This window comes from Anomaloglossus baeobatrachus, chromosome 3 (assembly GCF_048569485.1).
Source record: "Anomaloglossus baeobatrachus isolate aAnoBae1 chromosome 3, aAnoBae1.hap1, whole genome shotgun sequence".
NCBI lineage: Eukaryota > Metazoa > Chordata > Amphibia > Anura > Aromobatidae > Anomaloglossus > Anomaloglossus baeobatrachus.
Window position 1 is genome coordinate 210,866,791 of NC_134355.1, and position 26,116 is coordinate 210,892,906.

General features: G+C 44.7%; 1 protein-coding gene and 1 long non-coding RNA gene across 2 annotated transcripts in view; one reads left to right on the plus strand and one right to left on the minus strand.

Annotated features, from left to right (window-relative positions):
* QPCT (glutaminyl-peptide cyclotransferase) overlaps positions 1-26,116 on the plus strand; it is a 585,853-nt gene that overhangs the window by 285,316 nt on the left and 274,421 nt on the right. The window lies entirely within an intron of this gene.
* Positions 13,133-13,834, minus strand: LOC142296293 (uncharacterized). Its single transcript, XR_012751616.1, has 3 exons — positions 13,522-13,834; positions 13,330-13,389; positions 13,133-13,249 (listed from the first exon to the last, which is right to left on the minus strand). It is a non-coding gene; the product is annotated as an uncharacterized LOC142296293 (long non-coding RNA).

Sequence of the window (26,116 nt, forward strand, 5' to 3'; positions counted from 1 at the left end):
TGTCTCTACCAGCACTGAATACAACAAAACTGATTATAGAAGGGTTCAAATTCAGAATGTGTGGGATAACGTTGTCAGCAGAGCTAGTTAATAGTTGTTTCCTGGTTCTTTGTTTGTCTGTAGAATTTATTATATATAAATATAACACTGCACTCTCAATGGGCAAAAATGAATAAAGATATAACTCTTTTTCTCAATGCTAATAGATTTTTAATACAGAAGGCAAGATAGCAACAATTGAAAGACATGTGACACTTGCGACAATTTTGCAACAATAACGTTTCGGTCCCGATTTTTCAGGGATTTTTGATCCTCTTACACTAGCACCTCCTCCATACTTCTAATTCTAAGTGTGTGCACACTATTTTCTTATTTTTGTAGAATTTATTATACACCCAAATACAATATAATCAGCTTTTTTCTTTGACCGTAAGACACTATAGCAGTTTTGAAGTGAACACCGGTTTAATAATACAGTACTATGTCTGTATGACGCGGTGCTCATTTGTGCATCTCCGTGTACCGGTGAAATGCTCTGGCACATGGTCGGCTCCCCGTGCCTGCATATGGGTGCTCTTTACAGAATGAGCCCACATGCAGGAACTAGATGCCACAGCCAGTGAATAGCGGCATCGGGAATCACGTGATCGATGATTGCCGTTGCTATAGTAATGGTGGCAGCAGTGACGTCACCGCTTACAGCCAGCAGCCTCTGCTCACTCACTTAGTGATTAGACTTCACGGAGCAGCAGCGTTCTTCCTCCCATGCAGTGCTGTCTGATGTAGAAGAGCTGCATGGGTTGAAGGAGAAAGAAGACAGAAGACCAGGATCGTGGAGGGCTGACAGGGAGTAATAAACATGGAGTCTCTAATGTGTCTGTGTATTTATTTCTATTAAAGTATTTTTTCGCTGTGTGGTGTATTTATTTTAACCCTTTATTGGAGATTCTTAATGGCCGGGTCAAACTTGCCTGGCATTAAGAATCTCTGGCTTAATACTAGCTAGGAAAACAAAGCTAGTATTAACCCATTATTACCCAGCAAGCCACCCAGCTTCAATCCTGCTGGAAGAGTTGGATACATCGGCAGACGCTGGCGCTTCTATGAAAGCGCCATTTTCTGGGGCGGCTGCGGACTACAATTCGCAGCAGAGGGGCCCAGAAGGCTCGGGCTAACCTGTGCTGAAGATTCCAATCCCCAGCTGCCTAGTTGTACCTGGCTGGACACAAAAATGGGGTGAAGTCCATGTCGATTTTTTTTTTAATTATTTCATGAAATTCATGAAATAATTAAAAAAAGGACTTCTCTATTTTTTTAGTTGCCAGCCGGGTACAAATAGGCAGCTGAGGGTTGGCGGCAGCCGTACCTGCCTGCTGAACCTGGCTAGCATACAAAAATATGGCGAAGGCCACGTCATTTTTTTGGGGGGGCAAAAAACTCCTGCATACAGTCCTGGATGGAGTATGCTGAGCCTTGTAGTTCTGCAGCTGCTGTCTGCTCTCCTGCATACACTAGTGAATGGAGCATGCTGAGCCTTGTAGTTCTGCAGCTGTTGTCTGCTCTCCTGCATACAGACAGACAGCAGCTGCAGAACTACAAGGCTCAGCATACTCCATCCAGGACTGTATGCAGGAGTTTTTTTTCCCCCCAAAAAAATTACGTGGGCTTTGCCATGTTTTTGTATGCTAGCCAGGTAGAGCAGGCAGCTACGGGCTGCCCCCAACCCCCAGCTGCCTATATGTACCCGACTGGGAACCACAAATATAGCGAAGCCCTTTTTTCTTTTAATTATTTTATGAATTTCATCAAATAATTAAAAAAAAAATGACATGGGGTTCGCCCAATTTTTGTGTCCAGCCAGGTACAACTAGAAAGCTGGGGATTGGAATCCGCACCTCAGGGTGCCCAAGCTTTCTGGGCACCCCTGCTGCGAATTGCAGTCCGCAGCCACCCCATAAAATGGCGCTTTCATAGAAGCGCCATCTTATGGCGCTGTGTCCAACTCTTCCAGCTGCCCTGGTGATGGGTGGCTCGCTGGGTAATAACGGGGTTAGGGCTAGCTGTATATTATCAACTGGTCCTAAGCCCGAAATTCAAGGTGTCATGCCAATATTAGGCATGGCCACCATGACTTTCTAGTACAGATAAAAAAAACACAACACAGAAAAATATTTTTATTAGAAATAAAACACAACACAATTAGTGACTCCATCTTTATTGAAATAAAGACCCCCCCTCCGCAGTAATCCTGGGTCAAGGGTCCCGCGCCGTCCAATCCGAATCCAATATCATCTGATCGGTTTACTGGAAGGCAAAGCAATCAGATGATGTGTCAGGTTCAAGGGCCAAAACCCCAAAAAACAAACTACACACTTCTGTGCAGACTCCTGTCCGACAGCAGCAGCTGATAGTTTAGCCAGCCGGGAGGTAAAAAGCCGGCCTCACCGCTTGACTTATAGTGTCAGCTGATTCCGTCAGGTGACCTCATCAGCTGATCATCGCCAGGTCTGAGAGAGAGAGAAAAAGAAGAGAGAGAAGAGAGAGAAAAGAGAGAGAAAAGAGAGAGAAAAGAGAAGAGAGAGAAAGAGAGAGAAGAGAGAGAGAGACAAGAGGAGAGAAAAGAGAGGAGAGAGAGAGGAGAAAGAGAGAAGAGAGAGAGAGGAGAGAGAGAGGAGAGAGAAGAGAGAGAGGAGAGAGAGAAGATAGAGAGGAGAGAGAAGAGAGAGAGAGAGGAGAGAGAAGAAAGAGAGGAGAGAGAAGAGAGAGAGGAGAGAGGTGAGAGAGAGAGGGAAAAAGAGAGACTGAGAAAAAGAGAGAGAGAAAAAGAGAAAGAAAAGGAGAGAGAGAGAGAAAAAGAGAGAGAGAAAAAGAGAGAGAGAGGAGAGAGAGAGAGAAAAAGAGAGAGAAAGAGAGAGAGAAAGAGAGAGAGAAAAAGAGAGAGGGAGAGAGAGAGAGAGAGAAGAGAGAGAGGAGAGAGCAATGCAGCATCATTCCGTGAACTGCTCTGATTTTAGAGGTGTGTCCCGCGGCTCACAGCTGATGTCCGGCTCCTCCCCTCAATGCATATTTAAATTAAATTATAATTATAAATAAATAATAATTATAATTTAAAATTTAAAATAAATTAAGTTCTTTACCGGGACGGCCAGGACTCGAACTCGTGAACTAACTCTCCTTAGGCGGAAGCTCTATCCATTGAGCCACTACCTCTCATGAAAAGCATAGGAAGATTTGGTAATCTTTACCTCTATACTGCAGTAGAGAATCTAGTAGCAGATTGTTCAGCTGGACGGATGGGCAAACACCGGCATCACCACACATACGCAGGCAACCCCCATCATCCTCCCCTCAGTGCATAATTAAATTAAATTATAATTATAAATAAATAATAATTAAATTCTTTACCGGGGCAGCCAGGACTTGAATTCGTGAACTAATGCTTCTTAGGCAAGAGCTCTAACCATTAAGCCACTGGCTCTAATGAGAAACATAGGCAGATTTGGTAATCTTGACATCTGCATTGCAGACTGAAGTCTCCAGTGACAGCGCGGCTCATGTCAGGTGCTACGTGGAGAGGTCACAGAGCGCTTCCTGCATCTTCATGTAGCAGAGCTGACAGTGTCGTGTGGATTACTTCGGACCTGGATTGTTGTTTGGGGATTAATAAAGAGGTAAATGAGGTGTTTTTGGTCTTTTATTCCAAATAAAGGATTTTTCGCTGTGTGTGTTTCTTTACTTTCACTTACAGTTTAATCATGGCAGGTATCTTGGGGAGACGCTTGTCATGATTAACTCCTTATTCCCGCAATTGCCACCACACCAGGGCAATTTGGGATGAGCTGGGTAGAGTCCCAGGACTGCCGCATCTAATGGATGCAGCAATTCTGGGCGGCTGCTATCTGATATTGTTAGGGTGGTGGGCTCCCCATAATGTGGCGCTCCCCATCCTGACAATACCAGCCTCCAGCCATTTGGCTTTATCCTGGCTAGTATCAAATATGGGGGGAACCGCATTTTTTTTTTTTGTATTATTTATTTATTTATTTATTTTACTGCACGATATAGACCCGCCCACCGGCGGCTGTGATCGGTTGCAGTGAGACAGCTGTCACTCATCGTGGGGGCGTGTCTGACTGTAACCAATCATGGGCGCCCGTGGGCGGGGAAAGTACGGAATAACTAATTGAATAATGAAGCGGCAGCCATTTTCAAAAGAGGAAATGCCGCTGGAGAGTTGTGACAGCCGTGCAGCGAGACGCCCGTGATCGGTGAGTAGGAAAGAGAGAAGGATTGTGCTGGGGACGGAGGACACATGCAGATAGGAAAAGTGCGCACATACTTACTGTGAAAAGCCACGCTTTTGGTGATCAAACCATTCTCGAATGCAACTCGAACTGCCGAACTTTTAGCAAATCGTTCGAGTTCGTCAAACGACTCGAACACCCCCCAAAATCACTCGAACATGAAATTGGCGAACCTCGAACATCGCTTATCTCTAGTCAAGATGCACTCAAGATGCACTCAGAATTAAGATGCAGTGTGTGAACATAGCCTTAGGTGTCTGACATTTGTTTCCATAACAAAACAGATGTAGTTCCCTGGATAGGCTGCTACCAAGGGGATAAGTCTCTTCCTTTTTCGAGGTGTACACTAACGAAAATGTTTTGCACTTTCCTGTGGATGTTTTAAAGTTAGAACTATAGCCGTAAAATGCATTGCGGCCCTTCATGATCATTCTTATTTGTAAGTTTAAATGGTGCAGTACCTAGCTGTGGTCTAGCTTTTTCACATGGTCTAGCTCTTGCCACACATGTCATTTCTTTCTATGGTTTTGTCTGTATATCTCATTCAATCTAATCATTTGTTTCTGTCTTTATATAATTTTTATAACACTAGTTTATCCTTATACATTATCTTATAAAAATGGACTATATGCCCTAATTCTTTCTGCATGTAGAGATGAGCGAACCCGAGTCCGGTCTTCAGTGTTCATACCAAAGGACTTTAGATGCTTTACGTATGCAAACCACTTCCATGAGCACTATGCTCGGGTATGCTCAGTGCTCAGCTCAGTGCGAGCCACTTGCAGTGTTTGAACAGCTCACACTGGGAGTAACAACAGCATGATCAGATTGAGTATGCACCTTAGAAGTGTTCTGTCAATGGCTAAGGGGTACTTTGCACGCTGCGACATCGCAGGCCGATGCTGCGATGCCGAGCGCGATAGTACCCGCCCCCGTCGCAGCAGCGATTTCCTTGTGATAGCTGCCGTAGCGAACATTATCGCTACGGCAGCTTCACATGGACTCACCTGTCCTGCGACCGTCGCTCTGGCCGGCGACCCGCCTCCTTGTTAAGGGGGCGGGTCGTGCAGCGCCATAGCGACGTCACATGCCAGGCGGCCAATCGGAGCGGAGGGGCGGAGATGAGTGGGATGTAAACATCCCGCCCATCTCCTTCCTTCCGCATATCCTACGGAAGCCGCAGTGACGCCGGTAGGAGATGTTCCTCGCTCCTGCGGCTTCACACACAGCGATGTGTGCTGCCGCAGGAGCGAGGAACAACATCGGACTGTCGCGTCAGCGTAATCATGGATTACGCCGACGCTGCACCGATGATACGATTACGACGCTTTTGCGCTCGTTAATCGTATCATCGAGCCTTTACACACTACGATGTCGCATGCGATGCCGGAAGTGTGTCATTTTCAATTTGACCCCACCGACATCGCACCTGCGATGTCGTAGTGTGCAAAGCCCGCCTTACTGCATGTGGGTGGAAACCCGAACTGCCCAATTAGTGACTTCTATTGCGGTTCAGGCCAAATATTGGTCCCAAACCGAACTTTATCTAAAGTGCAGCTAAACCCACCGAACTGAATTTCCACTTTTTCACTCATCTCTAATTGTATGTTTTCCACCCCTCTCACTGTATCATTCCTAGGTTTCATAACGTCTATAAAAAATGTCCTATAAGATCTTTCCTTGACATATCAGCCCGTATCCTATATAGTTATTGCTCTCTGCTATAGACAGCTGTCCCTGGGAACTAGTGCTATACAACAGTTGTCCCACACACATCATTCCCACCTGAAGCATAGCCTCAGCATTGCATGCCCCCAGAATTGCACACCCCCAAACTCCCACCATATGCATCTAGAAGCATCATGGACCCCTAAATCCTACCACAGGTATCCTCTCCAAAATCACAAACTCCCGAAAATCCCACTACAGTTCTCCCTCCAGCATTACACACTCCCCAAACTCCCACCACAGGCGTCCCTAAAGCTTTATAGACTCCCAAAATCCCACTGCAGGCATCCCCCAGCATTGCACACCCTGCAAATCACACAGCAAGCAAACCTACAGCATTATACACCCCAAAAAAAAATCACATCACAGTCAGTCTTCATCATCAGACACTCCCCAAAATCCCACCACAGGCTTCCCCCAGAATCACATACACCCTAAAATCCAATCAAAAGCATCCCCCCAAATTGCAGAAACCCAAAATCCCACCATAGGCATCATAGACCCCCAAAATGCCAATGGAGGCATATCCTCAGCATTTTAGAGTCACAAAATCCCTCCAAAGGCATTCCCTAGCATTGCACATCTTTCAAAATCCCATGATAGGCATCCCTACAAAATCGCACCCCCGAAAACCTGACCACAGGAGTCCTGCCAGCATTGTGCACCCCTATGTCCCAACATAGGTATCCCCATAGCATAATAGATTCTTAAAATCCCACCACAGCATTGTACACCCCCCAAATCCCACTACAGACTTCCCCCCATATTATAGACCCCACAATTTCCACTAAAGGCATGCCCCTGTATTATAGCTACCCATATCCAACTACAGGCATCCCCCCAGCATTATAGACCCCCTAAACCCCATCACAGGCATACCCACAGCAGTATAGACCCCAGAAATCCCACCACCCTTTGCCCTTTTTCACCTGCAGCTTCTCATTGAGACAGTGAACTAGGTCTAAGAATGGTCTATGCGTGTTCCAACTCTACTGATTCCCAGCCGTTCCATCGAATGGCTTGCTGCGCTCCAGACCGGAAGTGTCGCTGATCAGGGACGGCCTTAGCTTGAATGGCTCCCTGTGCAAAACTGCCCTTTGGTGCCCCCACCCCCCTACTGATTTTTTACACAGTTTCCAGGAAACAAATGAGGACCAGAGGCCATTTTTTTTATATCCTAAGAAAATTGATTTCTTCAAATGTACACTAAAGTCCTCCAGATTTGTGCTGGAGAATCTGCATCTCAAATCCACATTAATTCCACCACATCTCAGATTATTATTATTGGGGTCTTCTCATCTCGCACATGCTGTATGCCTGGATATTACATTATGGATGGTACATATGGATCCCCCAATGGGGCGCACATGTATCTGGAGAATGAGGTGCTGCTGCTCTTCGTGGAGAGATGTTATGAATTCCTATACACTTAGGGGTACTTTGCACACTACGACATCGCAAGCCGATGCTGCGATGCCGAGCGTGATAGTCCCCGCCCCCATCGCAGCTGCAATATCATTGTGATAGCTGCCGTAGCGAATATTATCGCTACGGCAGCTTCACATGCACTCACCTGCCGTGCGACGTCGCTCTGGCCGGCGAACCGCCTCCTTATTACGGGGGCGGGTCGTGCGGCGTCACTGCGACGCCACATGACAGGCGGCCAATAGGAGCATCCCGCCCACCTCCTTCTTTACGCATATCCTACGTGAGCCGTGGGGACGCAGGTAGGAGATGTTCCTCGCTCCTGCGACTTCACACACAGCGATGTGTGCTGCTGCAGGAGCGAGGAACAACATTGGACCGTCGCGTCAGCATAATTATGGAATTCACCGACACTACACCGATGATACGATTACGACGATTTTGTGCTCGTTAATCATATCATCTAGGATTTACACACTAAAATGTCGAGAGCGACGCAGGAAGGGCGTCACTTTCGACATGACCCCACCGACATCACACCTGCGATGTCGTAGTGTGCAAAGTACCCCTTAGAGCGACGCAGGTCGTTGTCCCATTGGTGGGATACCAGATGATACCAGACAAGGCACCATGGAGTCGGCGGCTGATGCTGTGTGTACTCCGGACCAAAAAGTCAAAAATACAGATGTTAAAGGGGAATGTAAGAAATTAGAAAAAAGCTATGCTTTATACATAATAAAGTGTCCTCAGGTTATATATGTCACTGTCTCTCAGCTAAAATGACCTGAACAGACTGAGGTGCAGCACCACATACACACCATAAGGACGGGGGGCGCTGTGTATGTGTCGCTGCCTCTCAGCTAAAATGACCTGAACAGACTGAGCTGCAGCACCACATACACACCATGAGGGAGGGGCACGGTGTATGGAAGAACTACAGCATATATATTGTAATCCCTTTAATAACCAGACTGAGCTCACCCCATTTGGCAATGCTGCAAATAATTTTGTTGGAAAATTTGTAAGATAAGTCCACGCCGAATGACGTAATATTCTGCAGAACTTCATAATGCACACCTCAGATGCTACAGAAACCATAATACATACCTCAGCTGCTGCAGAACCTCAAAATACACACCTCAGCTGCTACAGAACCCCATTATACACATCTCAGCTGCTGCAAAATCTCATAATTCACCTCAGCTGCTGAAGAACCCCATAATACACCTCAGCTGCTGCAGAACCCCATAATACACCTCAGCTGCTGCAGAACCCCATAATACACATCTCAGCTGCTGCAGGACCTCATCATACACACATCAGCTGCTGCAGAATCTCATAATACACCTCAGCTGCTGCAGAACCGCGTAATACACCCTCAGCTGCTGCAGAACCTCATAATATACACCTCAGCTGCTGACGATGCATTAAATTGATAGAATGGCCTTCATAACATCACTAAAGCTGGTGTCACACATAACGACGACGACAACGACGTCGCTGCAACGTCACCATATTCTGTGACGTTGCAGCGACCATAGATGATCGTTAGTAAGCTGTCAAACATGCTAAATAAAGCAGCGACGAAGCAGAGATCATAGCGACGTCGACGGTCGTTGTGTGGTTTCAGACATGTCTTTGCACGACGAGTCAGAGGTGTGGTTTTAACCCCTAGATAAGGTTTGCGTTATCTCTTTTCACGCCCCTCTGTTCCTATTGGTGATCGCTACAGCGCTTTGCGTTGTCTTTCTTCACGCCCCTCTGTTCCGATTGGTCATCACTACAGCGTCGCCTGATTGGGTGACCGTATCAAACAAAAGACGACGCAGTAGCGCTTCCATTCACTCTACCTGAGCTTTTTCAGAACGCAGTTTGTTGCAGTGATTTTTTCAATTTGTTGATTTCGTCTTGGATTTTTAATATTCTCCTGACTTAAAGGTAAGTAATTTTTTTGGGCAGTATTATACCAATATTCTAGTACATCGTGACATTAATATAGCAACTGTATTCTTGTATATTGTGGCAGTATTATAGTTATATTTAGTTATATTTATCTATGTACATAGGGGGAAGTATTATAGCTTTTCTATTCCTGACGTTATATATTCAATACCGCTGTACATATAGTTATGTTCTTGTACATAGGGGCAGTATTATAGTAGTTATATTCTTGTATATAGGAGCAGTATTATAGTAGTTATATTCTTGTACATAGGGGCAGTATTATAGTAGTTATATTCTTGTACATAGGGAGCAGTATTATAGTAGTTATATTCTTGTACATAGGAGGCAGTATTATAGCAGTTATATTCTTGTACATAGGGGCAGTATTATAGTAGTTATATTCTTGTATATAGGAGCAGTATTATAGTAGATATATTCTTGTACATAGGGGCAGTATTATAGTAGTTATATTATTGTATATAGGGGCAGTATTATAGTAGTTATATTCTTGTATATAGGAGCAGTATTATAGTAGTTATGTTCTTGTACATAGGGGCAGTATTATAGTAGTTATATTCTTGTGCATAGGAGCAGTATTATAGTAGTTAAATTCTTGTATATAGGGGGCAGTATGATAGTAGTTATATTCTTGTACATAGGGGGCCGTATTATAGTAGTTATATTATTGGACATAGGAGCAGTATTAAAGTAGTTGTACATAGGTGGCAGTATTATAGCAGCTATATTCTTGTGCTTAGTTTATAACAATGTAGTAATACATTAATTTCCTTTTTTTTCAGATGTCTTCCAACAAACAAGAATTCATAAGGGAGGTGATTGAGATGTATCAATCCCTGCCTTGTTTGTGGAAGATAAAGTCTGTCGATTACAGCAATCGATACAAGAAAAAGCAGGCCTATGAGCAGCTTATTGAATTGTTCCAGAGGCATAACCCTACGGAGACCATTACGACAGAGATTGTGCGAAAGAAAATCCAGGGTCTTCGCACCGTTTATAAAAAGGAACTAAATAAGGTGGAAAAGGCCAGCAAATCTGGTGCCGGAACGGAGGAACTTTACGTTCCAAAGCTTTGGTACTACGATTTGCTGGCCTTCATAAGAGACCAAGAGGTACCACGGACAATAACATCGCTGTCCTTTGGTCCCGGAACACAGCCTGAGGTCCGGTCTGACACCACAGTTGGAGATGTAAGTACCTTTGTGAAACTTTTGATGTACATGGCATTATTTAATTGAAAATAGTTACTACGGTTTTCTATGATTACTGTTGCAGATTTCAAAATGTATCCCTTCCAGTTCAGATAAGTATACTCCTTTACTAGTTTCCCCCACTCTATTTTCATACCGTGTAATGACATTTCATATCCTGTAGCACTAGTCTGCCCCTCCCATTAGTTTCCAGTGCATGTGTATCCCTGTGCCTGCTGCTCATGATATCTGAGTTTAACATCATTTTTATTGTTCCGCAGGATCGTTGTGAAGCTGGGCCAATAGCGACAGGTGGTGATGATGAAATTGCCGGGACTTCCGAGGAGACCGCAGAAGCTCCATTACCACGGCGGATCTCCTCAACCCGTAAGAGGCAGCCGAACAACTCATCTTCAACAGACCTTATGGATATGGCGAAGAAAATCCTGGAGCAGCACAGCAGACCATCCATTTGCGGATTTGCCCAGCTTACGGATGAAAGACTCCGTAAGCTGGATGACAAACAAAGAGTTCATGTCGAAAGGGTCATGCTGGAGGCCCTCAACAAGGCGGCAGAGGGGAAACTGACAGACTCCTCAAAAGTGTGTGACGTAGAACATCGACAACAGTCTTCATGGGATCAAGTGCCATGGATGAGGATGGAGCCTCCACCACACCTCCAGCATGACCCCCCCGCACAGTATCCCATGTTCCCCCCAACGAACCAATTTTTCAGCCCACAGAGGCAACATTTAAATGACTCGAATAAGCAATACCAAAATTTATAGTTTTTGTTTTTTGTTATAATATTTATGCTGTTTTTGTTGTTGTTTAAGCAATGTTAGGGAATTGTAATAAAAAATGTCTTTGATTTCAAACTTTTGTACAGCTTTCATGAATTCTGCATAACATTATTCACGGGGTAAAGGGTTGGGTGGAGGTCAAGGTCGCCATCATGGCACAACTCTACAGATGCACGATGCACATATATAATGTGTGTGTGTGGGTGTTTTTTTTTATTTTTTTTAAATAAGAATGTTTTTGTGGGTTCTTTGTTTTAAAGCTGTGGTGGGGAACATAGTGCTCTCCCTGCTGCCTTCTAGTGCTGTCACTGTCAGTGCTGTTTGTGTTATGCCACCTACAGCTCTTTGTGCTGCCACCTATTGCTGTGTTGCCCAGGGATTGGGGGGGAAATGAGATCCTGGCCAAGGGGTTACTTCTGCAGGTATCCCGGTGTCGTGACCCGGTCTGTAATGTCAAGCTCCCAAAAAAGAGGGGGATTAGGTAGGGGGAATTGTCTGTCACGCCACCCGTGGGTTGCGTTGATAAGGTGGTGGCACCGCCACTGCCTCTGGGGACCGTGCCTGGGACTGATGGTGTGGGGCAGCTAGGTGGGATACCCTCCACGGGTAGGGGGATTTATAGTCCCAGGGCCCAATTGGGAGAGGTAGTTTGTAGAGTGACGGGTACAGTCCTCGCCTTGTACCGGGTGGTGCAGGAGTACTCACAGTATAAACCAATAACTAACCCCAGTCCAGTAATTAACCAAGTTGCTGGTAACAGGTGCCAACGGCCCGCTGCTGTGAAGACGGGTCCCACACCCGTGTGTGTAATTCAGGTGATCTTTTCCTGCCCGAGGTATGTGTCTTCTTTTCACACTGGTCCGTACTGGGTCCCGACAGCTGGCACCCCTCTCCTGGTCCACTTCGGGTCCCACAAGAGGCTGGCCCATTCCTGAGGCTGTGAGTACCACTCACCCCAGCCCCACACAGGGGCTGCTTATGTGACGCCCTGGACTAGCCAGGTGGTCTCAGAGGTAACATCACACACACACACACACCCTCCCCTGGACAGTCAAGATCATTGAAAAAAAAAAAAACATTGTTGCTACTCTACAGTCTTGATGTCCTCCTGTTTTCGTGGGGAGGGGGTGAGTGGGGTCTGATTGGCTGGTGTGTGTTTGTGTGTGGGAACCTCCCCAAGGGAGGGTTCAATCAGCATCAATAACATGTATGCAGACCTCTGTAACACCCAGGTTTTGCCAGGGCGGCACAGTGCTCTTTGTGCTGCCAACTACTGCTCAGGGTGATGTATATGCCCCATACTCTTAAGGGATGTATATGACGCAGCCTCTCCTGGGATGTATATGCCTCAGTGTTTCCTGTGATGTATGTGCCCTAGCTTCTCCTGTGTTGTGTATGCCCCCAGCCTCTCCAGACCAAGACATACATGGAAATGTAGTGGTGAGAATCAAAATGATCAATCTCACCGAACATCACAGTCTCTCCAGCCACCACTCTGGGGCTGATTTTATTAATTATTTTAACAAATATAGCCTGGTCGTGTTCAAGTTGATAATTTGGTGTGGCCCCCGTTGGTTGGTAGGAAATTCCAAATGGTCCCCGGCAGTAAATAGGTTCCCAAACCCTGTTTGAAAGTTTTGTCCAAAAATGTAAGCAACAGCGAAAATAAACTAGAAAGATTTATGTGACATACAAAACAAAAAAAACATTTAAATCACAAACATTCAGTGGCCCTGCTGTTGGGCTGCCAAAAACTGTTCCAGCAGCTCCCCATGACGCCGGACGGCTTCTGACAAACGGCGTTGTGAATCCAACACGTCCTGTAGTGTGGGGATTTCTGTGGAGGGAATGGGAAAAGTTAACCATCCTTGTTCCAACATCGAACTGTCAGGTATATGTTTTTGGTTGACCACTTACGGTTCTGGGGTTCATCACCTTCTTCCTCTGAGGCGCTGATGGCCCAACCAGATCCTGTGGCTAGGGAACACAAATCAAATATTAGTACACGACAGCCCACCATCATTTAAACATCCATGTATCCTTTACAACTTGTAGGGACACCATGTTATGTGCATAAATTACAGGAAGGGTAGCCTGCACAAAACTCACCAACTGATGCGGGGGAGAAGGCATCGTTAGAAGGAGAAGTATGGGGAGACTGGGTAGAAGGTGGTGATGGGGTTGAAGGAAGAGATGGTGTTGCAGCTGGTGATGGGGTTGAAGGAAGAGATGGGGTTGCAGCAGGTGATGGGGTTGGAGAAGGAGAGGGTGTCCCAGCAGGCGGAGGTGGTGGATCGGAAGCAGGAGATGTTGGAGCCGGCGGGGATGATGGCTCCGCAGCAGGAGATGCTGGAGCTGGCGGAGATGGTGGATCCACAGCCGGAGAGGGTGGAGATGGTGGAGCTGCCTGTGCAGCTGGAGGTGGTCCTAGGTATAGGAGAAAACTTTTATTGAGCGCATAACTCCAGGCCACCATGGCTTACGCCTACTTGACACCATACAATTCTGCATACGATATCGTATGTGATGTGACACGCCCCCATCTTATGTGCGACAACTGAAATTTGTTGACCGTGTCGCACCTATGCTTTGTTCCTGTCACAAGTACTTACCCTTCTATACGACCATCCATACGTAAGAAGCGGGACGCAGGTAAGTTGCAGTTCATCATTCCCGGGGTGTCACACACTGCGATGTGTGCTGCCTCGGGAACATTGAGCAACCAGACGTTCAATTTTTAGTAATTGAACGACGTGTATGCGATGACCGGTTATTCGTTTAATCGTAATCGCATGTAGGTTTTACAGACTACAATATCTCTAACGATGCCGGATGTGCATCACTTACAACGTGACCCCGCCGACACATCGGTAGATATATTGTAGCATGTAAAGCCCGTGTATAGCCTGCTTTTTTACGTATGTTTGACAAACCTTTTTCTAGGGGCACCAGACACATGGGGACCACTTGCCTCAAAGCAGCAGACATGCTGCATTCATTGGAAAAACAAGGCACAAAAATCAATCACTTAAATTCTTCTATTTTATTCTGTTCTGTAAATAGTATAACATATGGCTTGTACTCAAGGCTTCTAATGTCACTCTGATATGCACCGAGATAACAATGATAATCAGAGATGTAAATGCAAAGAGAAAATAAACCCATTACCCCAGGAGCATTGAAGTTTTTAGGTATCTGAAATTTACCTATGATCAAGTTAGATAATTAGCTCTTTTTCGCCACCTTGACCCTCTGATATGCACACTAGATATCTTGGTATAATGTAATTATTTTCTTTAGATATGCACTGAGATAACACTGATAATCAGGTCAATGGACAATACTCCAAACGCGATTACACAGCATGGTTTATTGCGAAATGGTTTTTGTAAAGACTGGCACAGTGTTGATCAAATCCTAATATATGCAAAGAGTAAATAATCCCATTACCCCAGGAGCATTGAAGTTTTTAGGTATCTGAAATTTACCTATGGTCAAGTTTGCATACCATACCTTTTACAAAGGATAATTAGCTCTTTTTCGCCACCTTGTCCCTCTGATATGCACACTAGATATCTCGGTATAATGTGATTATTTTCTTTGCAATATATTGCATTTGAACTACACTGTGCTTTCCAAACAACCTTGTTCTAATCGCGTTTGGAGCATTGTCCAGTCATCTGACTATCCTTCTTATCTCGTTGCATATCTGAGTGAGCAAGTTTAGAAGCCATATGTGTGTGTATATTTCTAGTGCATATGTTTCAGAAATAAATCCCCTCCTTTGGGTCCTCGCCAAACTACCTCATATTTTACACAATTGTATTATTATTCTTTGTAAATTTTATATAAATTAAGATTATTTTTTTTTATTTTAATGATTGGTCATTGGCATTTTGTGCCATGTTTTTCCAATTGTAATCGCTGGGTCACCAGTGTCGGGGAAGAATATCACAGTTAATGTCCATGTTATGAAAGTATGTATGCTGCATTCATTCCTGCACTTATGCATGCGTGGGGAGTGGGTGACAGGTCCTCGATAACTCGTTCAGCACCCATGTGTTCGATTATTTTTGTTTTACTGATTTTTTTCAATACCTTTCATTTTTCCACCAGACAGAACTTTTCAGATTTTTCAGTCAATGTTCCCATATGTTTTCTGCGGGAACCTCACAGCACTTTTTCTTGCTGTAAGCTGCGTCCAACACCATTAAAGGGGGATTGACACACCACGACATCGCAAATATAAGTCGATGGCTTCACGGAAATCTTGACGCACAAACGGCCGCATTAGCGATGCCGTTGCGTGTGACTCCGATGAGCGATTTTGCATCGTTGAAAAAACGGGCAAAAACGCTAATCGGCGACATGGGTGTCCATTCTCAAAAATCGTGAATGCAGCAGTAACGAAGTTGTTCCTCGTTCCTGCGGCAGCACACATCGCTGCGTGTGACGCCACAGGAACGAGGAAGCTCCCCTTCCATGCCTCCCGGCCACATTGCGTAAGGAAGGAGGTTTTACCCAATACTGTATATAACATATATACTATCCTTCATACACAAACAGTAAGTTACGGACTGTGTGACCCCTCGTGGCCCTGCACGCACACCTATCCTTTTTTTCACTGGCAGCACAGGTGTCACACGGATCGTACACTGATGTGATCTGTGTGACATCAGTGTGACAAATACCAGAGAAAACACGGGTCTTTTTAATAAAAAGATTTTCTATATTTACCTCTCTCCAGCGCTGCTGTCTCTGGCTCTGCTGCCTCCCGGTCCTTATCGATGGTAATTATACTCACTGAATATTCACTGCAGTGAGCAGCTGGAAGCAGGGACAGTGATGGGGACCGCATTGCTGGGTGAGTATACAGGTGTGTGTGTATGTTGAGAACCTGGAAGCCGGAGCATCTCGGGGACTCGTCACAGTTCCCAATGAACTCTGATGAACCCATGAAGCTGTAGCGTGGGTGTCGCAGGATGGTCATCAAAGTTCATTGGAAACTCTGATGACCTCCTGGAGGCCACTGTGCTTGCAGAATACTCACCTGTCCCTGCGTTGATGCCCTCAACGGTGCTGTGCCCGGTGCTGTCATCGCGCCGCTCCGGCTTCCAGGTCCTGAGTGCGGTGAATAATCAATGAATGAGCGGTGGTCAGGAGCGGGAGGCAGCAGAGCCGAAGAAAGCAGGTAAATATCCATGATCCATGAACCATAAAGCCATGGGTTGTTCATGGGTAAACAAAGCTGAACAGGACCAAAGCCGCTAAACAGCACTCACCATGACGCCTCTCGATGTCTGCTCGGATGCTGGCGAGGAGTTCACTGGACTTATACCGCAGGTCTGCCAGTTTCTTCCTAATTTGGGTTGTGGATCGCTCCACCCCAAATCGACGGGCCAGGCCTCTACTAATTAGCCTCAGCACAGCCTGCTTATGAAGCATGGGATGGTCATGCTGTGCCTCGCAGAAAGTCTTTTTTTACCATCATTTTTACTAAATAACGGACCTCCACAGGCCCCCATGGAGAACTGCGACTCCTAGCCGCCATGTTCCCGCCTCTGAACATTAACAGAACATGTACGCCGCCCAACAGACTTCAAAGGCGACGTGAGTAACGTCATCACGTCACGTTCTGAACAACGTCGCAATAGCGATCCCGCTAGCGGTCTCGTTATCAACGAGGCGCTCGAACCGCGTCACAGTAGCGTTCCCGTTTGTGAAACTAGCGGTCTGAATAAAGCTAGCACAGAGTCACAGTAGCGTTCCCGTCTGCGATCCCGGCTGTAACCGAGTCAGATAGCAAAAGGCATAGATAGCACTTAAATCTTTGATTTATCTTTGTGTATTGGATTTTTGTGTTATGGAATTATGGAATGTAAAGTTATGGAATATTCTTCTACATAGGAGCAGTATTATAGTAGTTATATTCTTGTATATAGGGGCAGTATTATAGTAATTATATTCTTGTATATAGGGGCAGTATTATAGTAGTTATATTCTTGTATATAGGGGGCAGTATTATAGTAGTTATATTCTTGTATATAGGGGGCAGTATTATAGTAGTTATATTCTTGTACATAGGAGCAGTATTATAGTAGTTATATTCTTGTATATAGGGGGCAGTATTATAGTAGTTATATTCTTGTACATAGGAGCAGTATTATAGTAGTTATATTCTTGTATATAGGGGGCAGTATTATAGCAGTTATATTCTTGTATATAGGGGCAGTATTATAGTAGTTATATTCTTGTACATAGAGGCAGTATTATAGTAGTTATATTCTTGTACATAGGAGCAGTATTATAGTAGTTATATTCTTGTATATAGGAGCAGTATTATAGTAGTTATATTCTTGTATATAGGGGCAGTATTATAGTAGTTATATTCTTGTACATAGGAGCAGTATTATAGTAGTTATATTCTTGTATATAGGAGCAGTATTATAGTAGTTATATTCTTGTATATAGGGGCAGTATTATAGTAGTTATATTCTTGTACATAGGAGCAGTATTATAGTAGTTATATTCTTGTGCATAGGGGCAATATTATAGTAGTTATATTCTTGTGCATAGGGGCAATATTATAGTACTTATATTCTTGTACATAGGGGGCAGTATTATAGTAGTTATATTCTTGTGCATAGGGGCAATATTATAGTAGTTATATTCTTGTGCATAGGGGCAATATTATAGTAGTTATATTCTTGTACATAGGGGGCAGTATTATAGTAGTTATATTCTTGTACATAGGGGGCAGTATTATAGTAGTTATATTCTTGTACATAGGGGCAGTATTATAGTAGTTATATTCTTGTATATAGAGGCAGTATTATAGTAGTTATATTCTTGTACATAGGGGCAGTATTATAGTAGTTATATTCTTGTATATAGGGGGCCGTATTATAGTAGTTATATTCTTGTACATAGGGAGCAGTATTATAGTAGTTATATTCTTGTATATAGGGGCAGTATTATAGTAGTTATATTCTTGTACATAGGGGCAGTATTATAGTAGTTATATTCTTGTATATAGGGGGCAGTATTAAAGTATTTATATTCTTGTACATAGGGGGCAGTATTATAGTAGTTATATTCTTGTGCATAGGGGGCAGTATTAAAGTATTTATATTCTTGTACATAGGGGGCAGTATTAAAGTATTTATATTCTTGTGCATAGGGGCAGTATTATAGTAGTTATATTCTTGTGCATAGGGGCAGTATTATAGTATTTTTATTCTTGTGCATAGGTTGCAGTATTATAGTAGTTATAATCTTGTACATCGGGGCAGGTGGGACACCACCGCTGTTGTTGTTGGGCACCCAGGGGAGAGGTAGTGGCAGCTGGATGTTAACCCATCCGCGGGTAGGGAGGGTGGTCCCGGGGCCCAATGACTTTTTGCTGGGTATAGCAATGGCATAAAGTGTTAGTGGTATCATTTTGATTTACAAATCTATTATGGGAAGGAGAATAGAGCGGACATGCAATTATACTCGATGGGGTATCGGTACAGAGGACCTAAATGGTTGTTGGTCCAAATGGCAGTCAATGTAATAAAAGTCATCAACCATAATAGTTTATATAACATTTTATTGAACAAATGCAAACATTATAAAATTCAGAAAGATTAAAATAAAATGGACAACAAAAATATATTATTAAAAAAACAGTATAGACAGCAAAATGCTCAGTAGGCCTCTATAACATCTGTTGCTGCCAACTTACAGCACCAGGACCGTTAAAATATTGGCAGTAGTTTTCTCGGCAGGCCTTCGCATCATCCTTGTTTCTGCCATGTATGACCGGTTGAAGGCCTGCGATTGCTGGAGCGTTAGCACGCCACTCACCAAGAACCACTTCCCCATTTGTTGGTTCCACAGAGTCCACGAAACCAGGCGGACTGTACGCATTTACATCTTGACGACGAAGGAAGTTGTGCAGCGTGCAACAGGCCAAAACAACAGAGTCTATTGATTGTAGCTTTAGGTTAATCGGAGTGTGGAAAAGTCTGAAGCGGTTGGCCATGATCCCGAAGGCATTTTCTACTACCCGACGTGCCCTTGACAAGCGGTAATTGAAAATGCGTCTTTCCTGCGTAAGAGCGTTTTGTGGAAACGGTTTTAGAAGATTGGCATGAAGTGGGAAGGCTTCATCGCCGACAAAAACAAAATTAAGGTTTCCTGTGGTCTCAGAGTTGGGTGGCAAGTGCAGGGCACCGTTCTGCAAATGCTCACCAAATGCTGTGTGCTCCAAAACACCACCATCAGAAACCCTGCCGTTCATGCCAACATCGACATTTATGAATTCATAGTTTGCATTAACAAGGGCCATCATGATGAGGCTGAAATAGCCCTTGTAATTGTAAAAATAGGATCCGCTGTTCCGTGGTTGCGTGATGCGCACATGTTTTCCATCCAAAGCCCCACCACAGTTTGGGAACTGCCAGAGCTGCTCAAAATCCTTGGCAATTTTATTCCATGCCTCCACTGTTTTAGGAAATTGATTATCGCTGCGTAGACTGCGAACAATTGCATTACATGTCTCCAGAATTATTACGCTGAGCAGGGACCTTGAAACAGCAGCAGAAAAATGCAAGTCTTGGAGGGAGCGTCCTGTGGCCAGGAATCGCAGTGTGACTGCCAATCTTTCATCTGGGGGGACGGCAGCACGCATCTTTGTATCCTTTCGTTGAATGAGTGGCGTAACTCTTTCCAGTAACATTTTGAAGGATTCCTCTGACATCCGCAGATAGTTGCGGAAATCATGAGGATCCTTCTCCTGCAGCTCTCTGATAAGTTGCATGTGTGAGAATTCGGACCTCCTCTGCAGCCACTCTCTGGTCCACATGCGACGCTTTCGCTTTTGAACGCCTCTCTAGCATCCGTGCCTCATCTTGTCGCCGAGCTTCCTCCACCAGCATTGCAGCAACTAGAACAGCACACTGCGTATCATCCATGATGTGAAACTGCAAAAATAAAACGAAATAAGAGAATTTTCAACAATATGTATGTATATTCCTATATACCGGAATATAAAAAATATAATACTTCCAGCTATGTAAATAAATTAATATAACAACTATAATACTGCCCCCTATATACAAGAATATAAGTACTATAATACTGCCCCCTATATACAAGAATATATCTACTATAATACTGCTCCTATATACAAGAATATAACTACAATAATACTGCCCCTATATACAAGAATATAACAACTATAATACTGCCCCCTATATACAAGAATATAAGTACTATAATACTGCCCCCTATATACAAGAATATATCTACTATAATACTGCCCCTATATACAAGAATATAACTACTATAATACTGCTCCTATATACAAGAATATAACTACTATAATACTGCTCCTATATACAAGAATATAACTACTATAATACTGCCCTCTATATACAAGAATATAACTACTATAATACTGCCCCCTATATACAAGAATATAACTACTATAATACTGCTCCTATGTACAAAATTATAACTACTATAATACTGCCCCCTATATGCAACAATATAACAACTATAAAACTGCCCACTATATACAAGAATGTAAGTACTATAATACTCCCCCCTATATACAAGAATAAAAGTACTATAATACTGCCCCCTATATGCAACAATATAACAACTATAAAACTGCCCACTATATACAAGAATGTAAGTACTATAATAATCCCCCCTATATACAAGAATAAAAGTACTATAATACTGCCCCCTATATGCAACAATATAACAACTATAAAACTGCCCACTATATACAAGAATGTAAGTACTATAATACTCCCCCTATATACAAGAATAAAAGTACTATAATACTGCCCCCTATATGCAACAATATAACAACTATAAAACTGCCCACTATATACAAGAATATAACTACTATAATACTGACCCAGAATACAACTATAATATTGCCCACTATATCCAAGAATATAACTACTGCTCCCTGTGTATAAGAATATAAATATTATAATATTGGTTCCCTAAGTACAAGAATGCAAGTAGTACAATACTGTTCCCGTATACAAAAGTACTATCCTATATAAAACAATTTCAAAGCATACCTACCTTTTCAATCACAAGGTCTGATAAGAGGTCTGATGAAAGATCCAGAAAACACGACACACTAGCGACGCCAAACAGAGAATGTACTTCGTAGAACAAAAAATAGAACTTAAAGAATGAAATCACAGTGACGCCTTCGGCAAGGTACCCAATCGGAACGCTGTTGTAACCACCAATCGGAGACGTAGGGGCGTTGCAAAATAGAGCGCAAAAACACGCCCTTATCCTGCCTTCAGCCCTACGTCACTGTTTTCAGCGTCGTAGCGATGGTCGCTGCTGTGGTGTCAAATACAAGAATGCAGCGCTTATCAGCATGGCGCAGCGGGATAACAGCGATCAAAAAATGACCTGGAACATTCAGGAGCGAGCAACGATTTCGCAGCAGGGGTCTGATCGTTGTTATGTGTCACACTTAGCGACGTCGCTGTTGAGGTCGCTGCAACGTCACAGAATATGGTGACGTTGCAGCGACGTCGTTGTCGTCGTCGTTATGTGTGACACCAGCTTAAGGCTAAGTTTACACAGGACATCTTTTGTTGCATTTTTGAGGTCACAAAGATGCACCAAATGCATGCATTTCCTCCTCCCAGCAAAGTCTATGGGATTTTGATTTTGCTGTCCACACTGGGCATCTTTTGTTGGCTGCATCTTGGTTGCGTTTTTGAAGATGCAGCAGGTCAGTTCTTTTTGCGTTTTCGTTTTTGAACCCTTCCAGTCAATAGATTAGACTTAAAAACCGCATTGGGCAAAACATTGTAAAAACGCATCAAAAACACATTGTGTTTTTTATGCGTTTTTACCGCGGTGCTTTTTTTGGTGCATTCTTGGGACAAAAACGCTGCATATTTGTGGTAAAAAAATCTGCTGCGTGTGAACATCCCCTAAACCATTACATGTGATGTGCAGACGGCAGTGACACCATGTAAGGCTATGTGCGCACGTTGCGTAAATACATGCAGTTATGCTGCGCTTTGTAGCGCAGCGTAACTGCATGCGTCCTGCCTCCCCTGCACAGTCTATGGAGATTGTGCAGGGGCCGTGCGCACGTGGCGTTTTAGAGCGCAGCTCTTCGGCATGGAATCGGCTTCACTACGGACATTTCTGCAGCGATTTAAAGCTCACATGTGCTCTTCAGATCGCTGCAGAAATTTCTGCAGTGAACTGTACGCAACGTGCGCACATAGCCTAACATATGAGACTCCAATGTTATTTTGCTACAAGGTAAGGAATCTGACAGCTGATTCCTCCTGCACGACCCCCGAGTGGAAGTAATCAGACACCGGCTCCACTATTGCAGTCTTGTACATTTTACTCTGAGGCCTCCACATTTCAGATAAAACACATTTTATCTCTGGCCGGGGACAATGCAATTAGCATGAGGCACTCGGGAGGCCGGTGCCCAAAGGCTTATCCCTGCTCTGCTGCCCTAGACTGACCGGTGTCTCCCCTGTGGCTGACATTCTGCACATTGACTGGTTGAACCCCCAAAATGTGTAATATACACTGTTAGGATTTAATTTGCCAATTTGAGTGGTCATGTGATCGCTCACCAGTGATTTGCAGACTGGGGGGTCATCTGCTGAATGACGTCTCCTCCTGCGTCTCTCATTGTTATAATTTTCTCATTGTTATAATTTTCACTTTGAGAGAAACAGGAGGAGACATCATTCGGCAGATGACCACACATTGCAAATCACAAGTGAGCGATCAGATGACATCTACTCGAATCGGCAAGTGAAATCCTAACACAGCGCATATTACACACTTTTAGGTTATGGCAGGCCAATATTCAGAATTACATTACATTACACACTGTACGTGACAGGTACAGGGCATATGTAGGGTGTATGATCTAATATATAAAGCTCAGTGTATATATGTGTGTGTGTATGTCGGTTAAAGAATCCGCACCGTCACATTTACAATCACAAAATTTTGCACAGACGCCCCATGTGACTCAGGGGATGTCATAGACTATGTTTTGAGGGGAAAATGTAACCCCGCGCTTTACAGTTATTTGCCGGAAAACCTGTTTACATTAAAATCAATGAAGCTGGGAGCTACAGGTCATTAATAGGAGCTGTAATTGGTTGCTATAGGCAAAAAAGGACATTGTTAGTATAAGACAGGTAATGTGTCAGATAATATAATGTCGATAGAGACAAACACAGAGACACCGACACACACACAGACACACAGTGTTACACACAGACAGAGACACACACAGAGACACACAGAGGCTGATATAGAGAGAGACACAGAGAGACAGAGACACAGAGAGACTGATATAGAGACAGAGACAAACAGAATGATACAGGGACACACAGGGACACTGAGTCTGATACAGAGACAAACACACAGAAACACAGAGACAAACAGAGACACAAAGAGAGACACACACGCAGAGAGACTGATGCAGAGACACACACAGGGACAGAGACACACAGACTGACAAAGAGACACACAGAGACAGACAGAGACACACAGAAACAGAGACACTGAGATAGAGATGCAGAGACATAGACAGAGACAAACAGACATAGAGTCACAGAGACTGATATAGAGACAGAGACAAAGAGAGAGAGACACACAGACAAACAGACACACAGAAACTGATACAGAGACACACACAGAGACAGCAACTGATACAGAGACATACACACTGAGACATAGACACAAAGTCTGATACAGAACAGAGACACACTGAAACACAGACACACAGAGACTGATACAGAGACACAATGGCACAGAGAAAGAGACGGAGACACACAGGGACAGAGACACAGACAGAGATACACAGAGACGGACACACACAGAGACCCACAAAGACAGAGACACACAGACAGAGACACGCAGAGTCAGAGACACACAGAGGCACACATACAGAAACACAGACACACACAGAGACACACAGACAGAGACACAGAGACAGACAGAGGCAGAGACACACAGAGACAGGCACATAGACAGAGATACACAGAGAGAGACACAAAGAGACACGTAGAGACAGAGACACACAGAGACACAAAGAGACACAGTGACACAGATATAGACACAGAGATACACACAAACACAAGCACAGACACACAGAGACAGAAACATACAGAGAGAGGGAGACAGACAGACAGAGAGGGACACGGAGAGTGGGAGAGAGGGAGAGGGAGAGAGATAGTTACTATCCCGGATAGCGCCAGGTACTACAGCTAGTAAATATATATATGTATCTATTACCCCCTACACATGCTCTGCACCCACTCTGGCCGCAGCTGCCGGGCCCACTGGCATCACGTCACAGGCTCCCCCTGATGTCATTACACCTATCCATGGCCCACAGTAGTGCAGAGCAAGGGCGAAACAGAGAGCCAGTGGCCAACTGCTCCTCAATGGTTTTCAACCATGCATCCGAAAAAATAGCAATGGCCACCATCACACACATGCCCAGTCATTTTGCCACTGCATAAATTACACCATATACATGACACACACATAGATACTATAGAAAAGATAGATGGATGCAGGGTCAGACTGGGGTGTCTGGGGTCCACAGGAGGAGTTAACTCTAGAGGCCACACAACAACTATATGCAAATAGCTGCAGGAACCCCCACACAGCCTCCTATGCACAGCAGGAGCCCCCACACAGCATGTTATACACAGCAGGAGCCACCACACAGCATGTTATGCACAGCAGGAGCCACCACACAGCCTCCTATGTACAGCAGGAGCCCCCACACAGCCTCCTATGCACAGCAGGAGCCCACACACAGCCTCCTATGCACAGCAGGAGCCCCCACACAGCCTCCTATGCACAGCAGGAGCCACCACACAGCCTCCTATGCACAGCAGGAGCCCCCACACAGCCTCCTATGCACAGCAGGAGCCCCCACACAGCCTCCTGCACACAGCAGGAGCCCACACACAGCCTCCTGCACACAGCAGGAGCCCACACACAGACTCCTGCACACAGCAGGAGCCCACACACAGACTAATGCACACAGCAGGAGCCCCCACACAGCCTCCTGCACACAGCAGGAGCCCTCACACAGCCTCCTGCACACAGCAGGAGCCCCCACACAGCCTCCTGCACACAGCAGGAGCCCCCACACAGCCTCCTGCACACAGCAGGAGCCCCCACAAAACCGTCTACACACAGAAGGTGCCCCCACACAGCCTATTACACAGAGAAGGAGCCCTCACACAGCCTCCTACACACAGCAGGAGCCCTCACACAGCCTCCTATACACAGCAGAAGCCTTCACACAGGCTCCCATACACAGCAGGGGCCCCCACATAGCCTCTTATATTCAACTGGAGCCCCAACAGATCCCATATAGACATAAAAAAAATTATACTCACCTAATCCTGATTCCCAGCACCGCAGCCTCCGTCTTCTCTTCTATGGTAGCCTGCGGAGGCAGCGCGATGCAATGATGTCACTGCACTGCCCTTGTGGATATACGGTCTCCTAAAACACAGGCCTGCAGCGGTCTGTGGCTTAGGAGACTGGCAGCTATAGAGCAGTGAGCTCTTGCTCTGTCATAGGTTTGAACTGTATCAGGGTGAGGCCGACACAGTTCAGTGCTGTGGTTGCAGAAGATTCGGGGCTCCGGCCAAGAAGT